The sequence below is a fragment of the Diabrotica virgifera genome, chromosome 8 (genome assembly GCF_917563875.1).
Source record: "Diabrotica virgifera virgifera chromosome 8, PGI_DIABVI_V3a".
Taxonomy (NCBI): Eukaryota; Metazoa; Arthropoda; class Insecta; order Coleoptera; family Chrysomelidae; genus Diabrotica; species Diabrotica virgifera.
In genome coordinates, this window is record NC_065450.1 from 200,740,923 (window position 1) to 200,753,922 (window position 13,000).

The window sequence follows — 13,000 nt, forward strand, 5'->3', positions numbered from 1 at the left end:
CTTTAAAAAATTTTAAGTCACTGCAGTTAAAAGTGAATTCTCAAATTGTGAAACGTCAAAATATTTATATTTCATTTATTAACATTAATATTAATAATACAACTTGCGCAATTTGAAAAAGGTGGTTTAAAAGGTTTTTTATTATAATTTTGTGTCTTTGGATTTGTCTTCCTTGGGCGTAAAATAATAAAACATCTATTTTTATATTTCACTTGTCACCGTGATGTATAATTATGTATATCTGAAAGGTAAGTTGCATGCGGCTTGATGGCCTTGTTGGTAGAGCATTGGACCAGAGATAAAAAAATCGCGAGATTGCGGGTTCAAATCCCGGACGATTCATATTTTTTCCTTTTTTTTTTATTATTTGGCATTTGGTTTTGGTTCATTTTTGGTAATTATTGTTAATTTTTTGTATTGTAACTGTTAAGTAGGTATATTTATTTCGTTGAAATTATATTATAATAGAAGTATAACTTCTTACGTGCGTACAAAGTACACACACATTCTTTTTATATTGCTTTCAAATACGAAAAAAAATGGCGGATTTTTGAAAAAACGTTGTTGACTTTTTTTTAATGGAACACCCAGTATATTTCTATATAAGTTGAGAGAAAGGTCATTCAGCTATCCAGCGATATAAAATTTGTCAAAATCGGTTGTCAAATCACTGAGTTATTAATTTTTAAAATGAGTGGTGCAACGTGGATATGACATACCTAAATAACATAACAAAGCAAAATTGATATTATGTTATGTGATTTCCACATTGCATCTCTCATTTTGAAAATTAATTTCTCAGTCATTTGACAACCGATTTTAAAAATTCTTATATCGCTGGATAGATAAATGACCCTTTTTTTTAGTTTTTATGTAAATGGCCATTTTTATATCGCTTTTAAATAAAAAATGGCGGATTTTTGAAAAAAAAAATTGTTGACTTTTTTTGTTAAAACACCCAGTATATTTTTTTGTAACTTAAAAAAACAGTCATTTACCTATTCAGCTATATAAAAATTTTTAAAATCGGTTGTCAAATGACTGAGCAATTAATTTTTAAAATGAGAGATGCAATGTGGAAATCGCATAACGTAAGATTAATTTGCTTATGCCTGGTTGCACCAACAGATCTTAAGCTCCAGCTTAGCTAAGCTCTACTTAAAGATAGGGCCTCCTTGAGTATCACTTACGTTGCACCATAATTTTAAATTCTTACCTTATTCTCAATTATATCTATTATTATATTATGGTATCATGCCCGGTTGCACCAACAGATCTTAGGCTTAAGTCGAGAATATCATAAGGATTAATATAATATAATTATAATATATTACAATAAAGAATACAATAATATAATAATAAATATAATTGATAATAAGGTAAGAATCTAAAATCATGGTGCAACGTAAGTGATACTCAAGGAGGCCCTATCTATAAGTAGAGCTTACCTAAGCTGGAGCTTAAGATCTGTTGGTGCAACCAGGCAATTGTAATAAATTATAATTATATTATATTAATTCTTATGATATTCTCGACTTAAGCTTAAGATCTGTTGGTTCAACCGGGCATTAGTTATGTTATGGACCGGTTTATTTACATCTTTACTTGAAGCCACGAGATCGTCACAGTCATAGCCACAAATCCTTAATTTCACGTTGTCATATTATTTTATTTTCAAGTCAATATTTAAAATAATTTTCAATTTTTAGTATAATTTACTTTTAATTTATAAATCAAAATATATTACTTAGTTACTAGAAACCATTTCTAAATATACTTATTCCGCAACCAAGGAATTAAAAGAAAAACATTAATTTTTTAATTATTAAATGAAACTATATTCTGATAATTTCAACTATTTGTGAAACTTGGCACCACTGGTAATATCAACCAATCATAGTGCTTCAAGAAGAAGGAACGTGGCGTCTCGTGTTGTTTACGTTTATTTTGATAATTTCAGAATTTCCTTTTGTGTCATTTGTTAGCGTATTTTGACTTTGAATTGAACAATCGTAATCGTTAAGTGTCTTAATCATGGTGCGTAACTGTGTCGTATGCAGGAAAACTGCATATTTACATCCACAACTGTCATTTCATTGGTAAATATTTATCAAGTACATATATAAACAACATCCATTGACGTAGCACAGGGATATGATATTACGTTATCCTTGAATTGAAATAAAATAAATAAATAAATAAAACTTAATAATTTTGTGAAATAAAGTAAATTTTGTAGTATTATAAATACATTTATTTATTTATTCGAATCTACAATATAATTTCTATAAATTTTCTTGTATGTTATTATATTACCTATATAATAATGTAAAATTAAGGTTTAATGTGTTTTATACATTGTTGTATATAGGATTTGTTGCTTTGTTGTTTATGTACTGTTCAATAATAGTTTGTGTGTTTTCTTACGTTTATTAATATTTTAATAATTAATATGGTTGACCATTCAACCAATTATGCTCCGTTTTTAAACCAGGAGGAGTAATTCAAATTTACTGCGCCGTAATCCTTATTTGAATTAGGTCCAATCGCAGGCAAGTGTACTCCACTGTTACGAAATTTTGACACTATTTACATTTATGAAATTTTAACACTATTGGCATTTTATAGGTTAATGTAGATATATTAGCGATTTTTTGTGTTTTCTGCGTTACTCCTTTAACTTTTGAATTTTTAGTCGTCCTTTTAAAAACACATATTTTTTTACCATAGCAGCCAAGTTTACTCCATTGTTATGAAATTTTGACACTATTTACATTTATGAAATTTTGACACTATTGGCATATCATAGGTTAATAGGTGTTTTCTGTGTTACTCCTTTAATTTTTAGATTTTTAGTCTGCTTTTTAAAGCAGATATAAAAAATACATATTTATTTGCGACATCAGCTACCGGCTATACCTACTGTTTCTCTTTGTTCTTAAGAGTGTGAAACAAAGTTATCTATCTATACTATACATGTCAAACTCGTATTGTTCTATATAAAGTTATGTAAGATTTTTGTTTAATACATATTATAAATGCGTAGGTATATTAATTTGTAAAATATATTGGTATAATTATATACGGGCAATGTATAAATAACCTGCGATACCCTGATGACCCGGTTATTCTGCCAGATAATGCTGAAGCACTGCAACGCCTAATGGACCGAGTAACGACAGCCTGTAGAGAATTTGGAATGAAATTGAATACAAAGAAGACAAAAACGATGGTCAGCAAGCACCAAAACAGAAGGGCGAAGGTCAATGTCGACGGAACATCTCGCCAGAGTGACAAGAATAACTTACCTTGGAAATAATCTTGATGAAACTTGGGACCACTCACTAGAAATAAGAACACTTCTGGAAAAGGCACGTACAGTATTTTACAAAATGCAAAAAGTTCTATGCAACCGCCAGCTGGGTATTTCATTGTGAACTAGAGTACTTAAGTGCTAAGTTTTCTCCACCTTGCTCTATGAATGAAATCAAAAGTGAATGAATTGCTCCCACTTATAATCTAAGGCAAAATCAATAGCAAAAGAGGACCATGACCATAAAAGACATTTGCAATTGACAACATTTTAAGTTTTCTTTAATTGATCTCAGATCGAGTTAGCACATATTTTATTCCAAATAAAATAAATTTAAATTTACATAAAAATCAGAAATTTAATAAAATTCAAGGTCGTTGGGGAGGCAGAAAATTTGTATAAAAAAAATAAAAATACTATGTAATATGCTAAAAAATAACACTAGCAACTTTTTCACACTATAAAGGCGGAGATACATATATGCGCTCTGCTCGGTGTGCGAGCCGCTCGCGCGCAGCGTATTCGTCAGATTAGTACGTGTTTTCAAGTGACGCACAAACGGCACGCACACGGCGCACCACGATCTAAATGCTGTCGGTTTTTCAACAAACGCTTTGATGGTTCGCAATACGTATTTGGACGGGTTTGCGAGTGGTTTGTTGGTTTTGGCGCGCATGAGTTGAATATTTGTTAGTAATGGAATGGTCGGAACTGTCGGAAGGAAATTGATGTTTACCGTGGAAAATCATTATTGTGGGATCCTCAATAAAGAACCATTTAATTTAAAGAAACAACTTAAATCCGATCTGAACGGAAATAGAAGCTGAAATAAAAAAAATGTACATGCGGACCTTTTTAAAAAATGTTAGTTCATTGTTGTACTAAAAATAACATGTATTAAAAATAAGATTTACTATTTTATTTGGGCATAAGCCACAATTCGAGTTTGAAATCAAGTTTACTTGACCTTTCGACTTTCACTTCGGAAATAGTTATCAATATCAAAAAAACATTCATAAGCAGATATATATTATGTGTCACCGGAAAGCGAAATAGGTAACGCACGACTTGGAGAACCTATAGTTTTCTAACTTCGTGTCTGGTGAAGCAACGCAGTTGAAATAAGCGGATATATTATAATTGTGTCACCGGAAAGCGAAAAAGGTAAGGCACAACTTGGAAGACCCAATAGTTTTCTAACTTCGCTTCTCGTGAAGCAACAGAATTGGAACAAGCAGATATATTATAATTGGGTCACCGGAAAGCCAAAAAGGTAACGCACAACTTGGAAGACCCAATAGTTTTCTAACTTCGCTGCTGGTGAAGCAACGGAGTTGGAACAAGCAGATATATTATAATTGGGTCACCGGAAAACGAAAGAGGTAACGCACAACTTGGAAGACCCAATAGTTTTCTAACTTCGCTTCTGGTGAAGCAACGGAGTTGTAACAAGCAGATATATTATAATTGGGTCACCGGAAAGCCAAAAAGGTAACGCACAACTTGGAAGACCCAGTAGTTTTCTAACTTCGCTTCTGGTGAAGCAACGGAGTTGGAACATGCAGATATATTATAATTGGGTCACCGGAAAGCCAAAAAGGTAACGCACAACTTGGAAGAGCCTATAGTTTTCTAACTTTGCTTCTGGTGAAGCAACGGAGTTGAAATAAGCAGATATATTATAATTGAGTCACCGGAAAGCCAAAAAGGTAACGCACAACTTGGAAGAGCCAATAGTTCTCTAACTTCGCTTCTGGTGAAGCAACGGAGTTGAAACAAGCAGATACATTACAATTGTGTCACCGGAAAACGAAAAAGGTAACGCACAACGTGGAAGAACCTATAGTTCTCTAATTTTGTTTCTGGTTGTAGGAACAAGCAGATATATTATGGTAGGGGAGCAAAGTATGCTAAATGTGCAGTCACTCAAGCGCTTTGGGGACCTATTGGGCTGTGATTATTAGGTCCTAAAACCAAAAAAAGTTAAGTAAAATTTTCCATTTTAGTGGGGACTTCCCATTTTTTAATTTAATTTTCCATTTCCTACAATCTTTTTTCCGATTACAGCGCCATCTATCCATAATTAGAAAAATTGTTTCGAATAAAAGTTGTTTATTTTTATACAAACGATCCAAATCTGCAATAAGAAATGGGGACTTCCACTTAAGATTTTAAAGTAAGCCCCCCACCTCACCTCTGTGGGGGGTCGTGTTTGGAACCATTCGATAGATTTTTTAAAAATATTGATAAAGTGTATTTTACAGTTTTTCGATATGATGTTTATTTTGCGAAAGATCGCGGGATTTGTATTTAAAATTTTAAATTTACCCCCCCCCCCTCTCCGTGGGGGTCATGTTTGGTATTTTTCGATAGATTTTTGAAAAACATTGAACACGTAGTTTTTAGTTTTTCAATCTGACGTTCATTTCGCAAAATATTCGCTTTTTTTTTGTGAAACTTTTTGACTCACCCATTTCCGTACACCCCGCTCAAATCGTCATATTTTTGAAATATAGACTCTTTTGCATGTACTTAACTTACCTAATCTTAATCTGACAATTTCGAGTATTTTTAAGGATAGATTTTTTTTTCGGGCCCCCCTGAACGAACCCCCTGTGTTAAGAGCCAATAGATGGTGGAGGTACATCTGCAGGGTACAACGTTTCTCCCCATATGATAATCTGACGCGCTCGAGTAACTGCAAAAATCCCCGATTGGGCTCCCCTACCATTATATTTGTGTCGCCGGGAAGCGAAAAGGTAGTTCCCGAAATGTTCGCAAACTGTGGCTTATTCCACATAAAATAGTAAATTGCATAAGATGACACAAGAAAATATTTTCAGAATATGTAATAACAAAATAAGATGTAGTAGAAGTACAGGACAGAGACATGATTATCTACAATTACTAAACGTTCGTATGTTTCCTCTGGGTCGTCAAAATGAAAAATTTTAACGAACAATAACCGCGCCTCAAACGCGCGGCGCTCACACGGCGCGGAGTTCGCGGCGCGGATATGTATTTCCGCCTTTAGATATAACATTTCAAACTTTTATTTTTTCGATGCATCCTATTATGTATTATATTAGTTTGAATAAAATATTGTATAATATAGCATAATAGTAATTTGTGATTTTGAATACTAACTCATCTTTATTCTTTTGTGTAAAACAATGTTTGTAAATATATTCTATACATTGAAAATTAAAATTATTTATTTTTCGTTGTTTCTCACTTCTTTCAAATATTGTATATGTTTACGATACTAAAAATACCATTAGTAATCATTTATTCAAATAAAAAAATTGTTTCAAATACCGTTCAATTATTGGAAGGTACGCCACTGACTAAGAAGGAAATGTCACAGTCTATCACCTCGTCCCCTTCCTCGCGCCTATAAACTGTTTGGCTTCAAATTTCGGTGAACAGAGAGTACAGCATGCCTAGTCCATCTTTATTTATACGTCCATGGTTATGTTATTTAGGTATGTGATATCCACGGTGCACCTCTCATTTTAAAAATTAATTACTCAGTGATTTGACAACCGATTTTGAAAAACTTTATATCGCTGGATATGTGAATGACCTTTCTTTCAATTTACAAAAAAATATACTGGGTGTTCCATTAAAAAAAGTCAACAACGTTTATTTTTAAAAAATCCGCCATTTTTTTTTTTCGTATTTGAAAGCGATATAAAAAATTCAATCCATTCAGACAAAACTTTTACTAAACTAAAACATTTCAGCGAAAACCGCATATTTCTATCTTGAGCCGTTTAGAAGTTATGGGCAGTTAAAATGGGGGAAAATATAAGTGGAAACCCGGTACTATAGGGACCGTTCAAGTATTACGTAACGCAGGTTGGGGGAGGGGGCTAAAAATCTTCAAAAATTGCGTTACGCAATAGTTAAACGCCCATTAGAGTGCGTTACCAAGGGGGAAGGGGGGGGGGTCAAAAATCTTCAAAAATCGCGTTACGTAATACTTGAACGCTCCCATATGCTGTGAGCTCGTACGTAGAAGGGATATAAGTTCGTGAGCGCCAGTCGCGCCAGTAGTGACAAGTCAGGGAACCTGACTTGTCACTACTTGCTGGAAAATTCCGGGAAATTTGACATAAATGTCAAAGTAATTAATTTAAAATTGAAATTAAAAACATTAATTAGAAAAAATATTAGTTGGTCAAAGCTGTGGTATATATTTTTACCTTAAATATACTTACGTTTTAAATACTGAATTTAAGTTTTCTTAATATTCCGTAATATGTAATTATAAATTAATCTATTAATCTTAGCGCCATCTACACGATAGTTGTGAAAGTATCCGAAGTAAGAAATTAATATTTTATCAATAGAACATCAAAATGATTAGCAAATCTTAAAAAAATCGATTACAATTTAATTACTTTTTTGCGTTGTAAATAATAAGCGATAACAATTAAATAATAAATTTAAAAATTACCGGTGAAAGTTGCATTAGTAATCCGCTAGTGGCAACAGTAAAAGGGTAGGGACTAGTTACAAGCAGCATCCTGTCGAAATCATTTGAGTAGTTTTGTCTAGCTTTTATTCTACATTCATTGTCTTCGAAGAAAAGTGATTTTTTGGTATGTATGTAGATGTTATCTACTCCGTAATTTTCCATTGCTTTGCACAGGTTGTTGACTGGGATACTAGCAAAGACCTTTTGAAAGTCCACGAAGAATATAATATGTAATTCAGCGTTGAGTGCTATTGTTTTTTCTATCAGCCTTTTTATAGATATTATATTATCAGTACATGAGCTTCCGGGACGAAAACCACTTTGTTCTTCTGAAGTTCGCAGCTTTTCCGCTATCCTTTCTCTAAAGATTTTACTATACAACCTCCCCACAGATATAATTATTTTTCCACCTACCTCTACGGAAAGTATACTTTTCCGGACTTGATTGTGGGAGCAAAGTTGTACTTTTCCTCCCTAGGGAGGAAAAATATTTTGACGTCATGGTATTTCAATCATGAAATATAACTTATTGACGCCCTGTACAATATCAATTTTCTATTACGTAAGTATCTATACATTTTAACGTTTATTTAAAAACACTCTGTATTTTGCAGAATGGTAAAAAACAGTAAATTGCTATTCTGATTTAACAATGTTTACATTAATAATTTTACTTATATTTGACAGTTGACAGTTATATTGTATGTACCTACTTGTTAGTTTTAGTTCTAATAAATTTTGTTGGTTAGTTACATAAATAAATTAAGTAAAAATGAAAAAATGACTTGTTATTTGAGGAAGGTGGAAAGGAAAAACCATATGTATAACATGGGAGTAAAGTGCCTTTTCCTCCCTTGAATGATTACTGCCCTCCGCTACGCGTCGGGCAGTAAACTTCATTCTTGGGAGGAAAAGTAGCACTTTCCTCCCTTGTTATACAAATAGCTATTCCTATATAATTATTGGGGTCTTTTTTGTTTCCCTTTTATGTAAAGGGAGCCCATTTTCCATTCCTTCGGTATTTTTTCATCAAATAAGCATTTGTTAAATTGATATTTGTCTTAATTCTTCATTAATTTATCTGACGTTTCTCAACGTTTTCCAAGCCTCCATTCCTTTTGAGTTTCCCATTTACCTATTTATATCTTTACATTTTTTGCCAAAATTGTTTTTTGATAAGTTTGCCTTCTGTATTCTCTTCTGTCTTCTTAGTCTCCTGTGGTCAGCCACATTTGGCAAGCTTTTTCTTTTCTTTTATTTGGTTTTCTGTCTTTATTGTCCACCAATATGGTTTTTTGTTTTTATAATTTCTCTGGTCATCTTTCCTTCCACTTTCATCTTCTGCTGCTATACCTAGGTGTATTTGGGTTTATCACGGTATCATATATATAGTTCATTTCTTATTCCTTGTATATCTTTTGTTTTTGATGCTAGTCTCAATTTATAAAGAAAACATCGATTCCTCGTTTATTTAATCTGTCTTTCACATTAATTATATTTTATTTTTATTAGACTGTTGTAATCTTTATTTCTAATGTAGGTATATTCTTGATCTCACATGTTTATTTTTTAAGTAATTTTTTTTTCACTGGCCACAATGTTGCTGATTGCGGTTCTGACACGTATGACGTTTCGTATAGGCAACATACTTTACACTTACACGACGCGCACATTCTCAAGATCTTTGACATTTTCACGTTCACGTATCATCTATAAATCCGTAAAGTTCACAAGAATTCCGACTTTATCTTGTTGACTTACAAATTTTTTAGTTCCGAAAAAAAAATTTATATACTTTATCCCATATTTTTTCTTCTAACTTGAGTTAAAATTTAAAATACTAAACTGAGTGAATGTTTTATAATTTTTTAATTTTATAGTACCTAGTTAATCTTATAAACGCGCATAACGTATAAACATTCTTCCTAATTATATAATTTTTGTTACTAATATAAGCCGGTATTTCAAATCTTCATATACATTTGTCATATATCTAATATATGCCATTAAATTGCCATTAACGATTCTATTACATCACAAATAATTGTTATAATGTACCTACCTACTTTCTGATACGCGTGTTTACGAAATATAGTTACAAAAATGTCGCTTACAACTGGTTTGTAAGTACCACACTTAATAGTACTAAAATCTAATACAGCTTTCTTCAATTTTAACAAAATCATTGCAACATAGGCATCAACAAATCAAGATAATTAATCGAGATAAAGGAACAAAAAGACATTAAAATGAATGCGCGTTATGTCATTCTCATAGGCGGGGGTGGTTGCAGAAAGTTGAGGGGATGTGTTTAGGTTGTAAATAAAAAACAAGACAAAACTATGGTTTTATTTTATATAAAAAACAAAATCAGGAGAAATACGTTAAATATGTTGCGAAATACATTGGGTTCCTTTTTTATATTGGCATTGTCATTTTTAGAGGCCAACAACTTCTTTAAGTTGTCTTGCGTTATTTTATTGGGATTTTTTATGCCCGCACCCCTGTTACGTGTCTAAGAACACGTTCTTATTATATTTTTTTCTGTTAGGTATGCCTTTATAACAGGCTTTGTCTATTTGTCTACTTATTTCCGCAAAAAAGGATAGCAAGATTAACAAGAGGTCAGACTGAAATTTTTAAAATAGGCAAGTGAACTTCCATTGTAGTACAGAATATCCAAAAAGGGTTATTTAGAAAAAATGTACGAAATTATATTCTCCAGGCTTGAATATTATGTCAAATTCTACTACAGGGTGATTGATAACTATACGTGGTAAAGTAAACATACAATTTTCTAAATAGAACACCCTCTGTGTATCATCTCATCTTTAGATTTCTTTCACAAACCCTGTTCTTACAATATATCAGTGGCGAAGCGTCCATGTAACCACTGTTACCATTGGTAACAGTTACAAATCTTGCAAATAAATATTTTATGACTACTACGAAATAATTCCATTTATATTTTTTACCAACAGAAATACTTGTTATAGTACCTAGTTATAGTTACCAGTAAATACCCAACTAGAAGCACGAAAATATTGGCGAGATATGTGAATCCATGACACGTTATCATATGCCGTTACCAATACTGGCACTGGTAACTGTAACGCAGGAGAAACCTCGCCATCGCTCGGGACTAGCTCTGAAAATTTTGAAGGACCGACGGGTCTAGAGACGGCGCGCGGGCACGCGGTGCATATCAGTATTGTTACCATTTTGAAGATTGGTAAACCGTTGGTTTAGTATGTTTAGTACCTATTACAGATTACAGTGTGCGTGCATTTAAACTTGGAAGAGTGTTGCTACGTATTGCGTAATTGATCAACTACTTGAAAAGTCATTCTACTTGTATATTTTTTTATTTATTATTTTAAAGAATAAAATGATATTGAAAATGGAAGAATTAAAATATAAACAATAGTTTCCAACATCTGTTCTTTTTCCTACTTGTTCATTTTTTATGTTAATTTTATGGTAGAATAATATGTTTAGTTTGTTTATTACTTATTGTTATACCTGTTACATATACATAATTACGTACATATAATTTGGGAAAAGTGATTTGTTTAATTTTATCCCACAGGATTGAAAACAAAAACATACTTGGGAGGTTCAAAATATTTTTTTAAATAGGATTTTTTACATCTGGTTTTGGTAACACTTTAGAAAAAGTCACGCGTCGCCACTGCAATATATATATATAATATATATATATATATATATATATTATATATATATATATATATATATATATATATATATATATATATATATATATATATATATATGGTTTAATAGGAATTATGGTAGGAATTTAAGCATGAAAAAAGAAGGTACCTACCTATGTTTGGTTGGCCACGTAGTTATTAAACCTCGTAGAATTCGGCACGATCGGCATGGCATATTGTAAGATTTGTTAAAAGTCAAAGACTGTTGTGGAAGACGACCTGATAGCCATGAACATAAGACAATGAAGGAGAAGGGCACAAGAGAGATCTAAGTAAAAGGACATAAGTAAAACTTTGCCAGACAGGCAAAGACCCATCCAGGGTTATGATACCAAAAGAAGAAGAGGAATTCGGCATATGATCCAAGCCTGAAAAATATCATTGCCTACATTTATTCTAAATAACTTTTTTGGATATTCTCTACCATAATGGAATTATTGACCAATGTCGCATTAAAATCTCACCCTGTATATAATATAACAAATATAGGAGTTGGGATAAAGTATGGAACCAAGCAAATATCTTTGAAACGAAAAGAACAATATTTATGAAACTTTGCATGCAAGTACAGTGATGCAAAAGGTATCTGATGCCATATTTTTTGTTACTACTCCACTTCCGGTTTCACCGAGAATACCCTTAACTTATTTACTTTAAATGGGACACCCTGTATATTTTTGCAGATTTTAAAAGAACTTGTTATTTTTAATTCATACATACCAAGTTTGGAAGAAAAACTATTAAAACAAGACATAAATCTCTTTACAGTTAAAAAATAGGTTAACGTTAGACCAATGATATTAAGAATAAAAAAAATAATTTTAAATGTTGAAAATGTTTGCTGTTCACCTCCTGACAACGTGCAAGCCTATAAATAAATTCGTGAGTCACTTTTTGCAAGATTCCTCCACGTATTAGTTCACATTCATCAATTATTCTTTGTCTCAAATCCTGCAAGCATGTTGGTCGCCTAACGTAAACAGGTGATTTTAGATAACCCCAAAGAAAAAAAATCGAACGGATTGAGGTCCGGAGAACGAGCGGGCCACTCTATGAATCCTCTACGTCCAATCCATCGATTTGGAAAATTCACTTACAAAAATGAAAATTCACCATAACCCATTATCATTAATATTTCAATACGATTTTTTCACTTAAATAAATAGCCCAGTAAATGAACGGGAAATTCGGCGACACCGTGTAATTTTCAGGGGCAACTCCGAATTGCATGAAAATTTGGATTTAGGTTCTAATTACCCTCCACTTCAAAGTTGAAATTGTGCCGTTGGTTGCTTTTACTTGGGGGGTGACAGTCACCCCTTCTCGGGGGTGAAAAAACATACGTTCAAGATAAGACCGGAAATGGATAAACTGACTGATTTTAAGCAACTTTTGTTCTATAGAGTTTTTTGCGTATGTCAATACTTTTCTTATTCGTCTAATTCCAAATCGAATATTTCAAGGTGAAAT

At 32.4% G+C, this 13,000-nt stretch overlaps 1 protein-coding gene across 1 annotated transcript in view; it reads left to right on the forward strand.

Moving 5' to 3' along the window:
- LOC114328250 (histone-lysine N-methyltransferase EHMT1) overlaps positions 1–13,000 on the forward strand; it is an 88,619-nt gene that overhangs the window by 71,652 nt on the left and 3,967 nt on the right. The gene's annotated exons all lie outside the window — the stretch shown is intronic.